Below are 3190 nucleotides of genomic sequence, written 5' to 3'. Positions count from 1 at the left end.
TCTTTTACAACGAGGACTGCAAATTCCATTAAAACTTTTTACAAGAATGTAATAATTGTTAAATACACTGGTCTGCAAAATATAACTTTTTTTCCTCATTTAAATAATTATTTGATATTATGAAGGATTAGACTCTCCTTAATCTAAATCTGGTTTCAGAAAAATTCTAGCAGGTACCATTTTTGTAAAAATGATTTTTGAAAAATGAGGGTAGTTTCTAAGAAATCACCCTTTTAGATTCATTTGAACTTTTATATAATTAAAACTATTAGTCGCATTGAGCTCAAATTTGGAGGACTTATTCCTCATTATATTACCTATCGATTGACACCAAATATGTCCTTTTAAATTAATGTTTAATCATATTTTAAAATACTGATTGACAAAAAAAGCAGAAATATCGAAATCCTTCACTTTTTAGTAAATCCTACATGAACAAAAACACCTTAACTAAGGAAAATGTAAAATATCAATGCCCATTATATTTAAAAAGTCAAATATGTAAAGAAAACCATAATAAAATACATACATTAAACAAAATTTGTACGTGTTTTGTAATTTTATATACTATTTTCCTATTTAGAAATATCTTATTTTTAATAAACCATTCGATAAACTGCCTTGTAAAGCTTCAGAATTGTTTCTCCTAGGAACCAAATAATACTTTTCTTATAGTTTTTGATGTGCTGAGCTATAATCCGAAGTCAAAAAAATTCTATCACGTTAGGATTTTGTATCACAAAATCAAGTTTTTTTTTTAGAAAATTTCAAAAAAAAAAAAAAACTACTAGGTATATCTCCAAAACCAGAGCTGACAGGAATTTTATGAGTTCGGATTTAAAATCAACACACTAAAGTCCATTAGAAAAGTATACTTTTGTTCTAGGGAGAAAGATATACTAATTTTTAGAAATCAGTTTCTTTATGGTAAGATATGCCAATCCTACTAAACTTACTTAAATTAAGATATCTCGGAGAAGAAAAGAGATATTGAGAAGATTGAAACTGAGTTTGAAAGAAAAAAATAAGTTCTTTCATAAACCGTAACAATTTAAATTGAAAAAGATTACATTATGCCAAAATATTTCTTCTAAAACAGCAAAAAAATGGGTTTTTGAGATTTTCTAACGGGAATATTTAAAAAAAAAACGTGACGTGCTAGGTCAATTCTGACTTCGGATTCGGAATCAGCATACAAAAATACTTTAGGAAAGTATAGTTTTATTTAAAGGAGGATTTCCTTGCAGACCAGTGATATCGCTTTAAGTCTTTAAATTGTTTCTAGAATTCATTTATATGTATATCATTTATATTTTTTTTATATAAAAACCTTCTGAACTCTTAACATTTTTAGCCAAAAGAGCAAGTATGCACGTTGTCGTCTGTTTATTTATAACAAATTCCAGAGTTCTCTACTTAAAAACACGCGTCATAAAATAATGAGTCCATAACCAGCCTACACCGCCGTCAACCTACGTTAACACTTGTAAGCATATACAATCTTTGTTTTTTTTTTTATTTCCGGAATACCATTTTGTCGAAAGTGATAATTTTTATTTGAATCAACATCAATCGGTGGTGTGAAAAATCCTTGTTGGGTTTACTTTGTGGTATCAAAACCCAAAACCGTGCTATTTGAATTGGATATTTGGCTCGCCCGCCGCGCTGCAAACAATATCGACCGAAACATTTTATTAAAACCGCTTTCCACGAAAACCGTCGTAAATCAATGATATCGATAATCGACTGTTAGCCTGTATTATGATTTTTACACTTGAAAAATAAATATCAAAATATGTATGTAATAATATTTGAATACCAGTTGTTAGTACTTGTATTTTTATCCCTATCCATGAAGCTATTCAATAAAAAAAAAATTGAAGCATTGAAGCGTGTACATAGATTTGAATATTTTATACAAATACAATAAAAATTCCAATAAAAAGGGTAACAATATTTAGGATGTGTGATAGTTATCAAGTGGATACATGAAACGAAATTAAACGCCTGTAAATCATTTTATCTTGAAACAATTTTACTACTCAGCGGCCACGTCACGCAATTGCGTTTGAAATTTTTGTGACATGCTAAAATGGCTTTTATTGTAGGAAGTGAAATTGGTATCGACCTCTTAACCAAAATGATGTTATCTTTGCGATTTCAAATTGAAAAATAAACAAAATAATGATGATGAGAATCAAATTGAGTCCAACTGAAAAATGCTTCGATATAAAATTTTAACAGTCAGAATTTTTAATTCGAGACGTATGTAAGTGTTAGAAAATATGAAGGCACATCTATTCTCAAATAAAACTTCAGTAACTATAAACAGGACTTAGCCCTTACTGAAATCAAAAATAGCCCAGGGAAATTAGTAATTTAAATCGCATTTTTCGCGGGACAAAATTTTTTTCATGGAATGTGTTCGGGTGGTTGTCCTTATCATAAAAGTCAATTTGTTGGGATAATTGGAGGTTGGGAACAGCCGCCATCTTGGAAAAGAGATTGGTATCGTTTTTATTGAATAGCTCCATTGTTATTCATTTTAACAAAAACTGACAAAGGTAAGACTTATTAACAATAAAATTATCTAAAAACCCATATACAAAACAATTCCGTGAGTTGATTAAATAAAATTTTATAGTTGGTCAAAGTGCGTGTTTGTATCGCAAGGTTGGGGCAAAATGACATTTGTTCATATATCTGACGAACTTTTGATTTGTTTGGATAATTCTTCAAGAATGAATTGTAGTACTTATAATTACCTATAAAATGAGCCCACAATCGTTATTGTCACCATCGTATTGTAGAAGTAATCTAACTCCGAAACTCTCCATGTACTAGTCAAAAGTAAGAAAAAAGCTGTTTTTTTGCTAGTAGGCCGAGAAAATTTTGGGAGTAGAGGTATAACCAAAATATAAGTACGCAGTTTTGCAGCCATACGCGTGTTAATGTCGATTTCGAAGGTCCAACAACTCTAATTTTGTGCTTTATACGGTTTTTGGGGGGTTAAATAACGTAAGTTTTCCAGTTAATGTGAATGGGCTAAATTTATACTATTTGAAATTATAAATATACAAGCTGATGCTCTATTATTTTTCCTAAATCTGAACACCCCAATCTTGAGGATGTGACCAATAGAACTATATATAAGCCGTTTATACGATTATGTTTTAGAAGCTTTTTTGTT

Source organism: Episyrphus balteatus, chromosome 3 (assembly GCF_945859705.1).
Source record: "Episyrphus balteatus chromosome 3, idEpiBalt1.1, whole genome shotgun sequence".
Classification (NCBI taxonomy): Eukaryota; Metazoa; Arthropoda; class Insecta; order Diptera; family Syrphidae; genus Episyrphus; species Episyrphus balteatus.
This window is presented reverse-complemented; position numbering follows the sequence as displayed.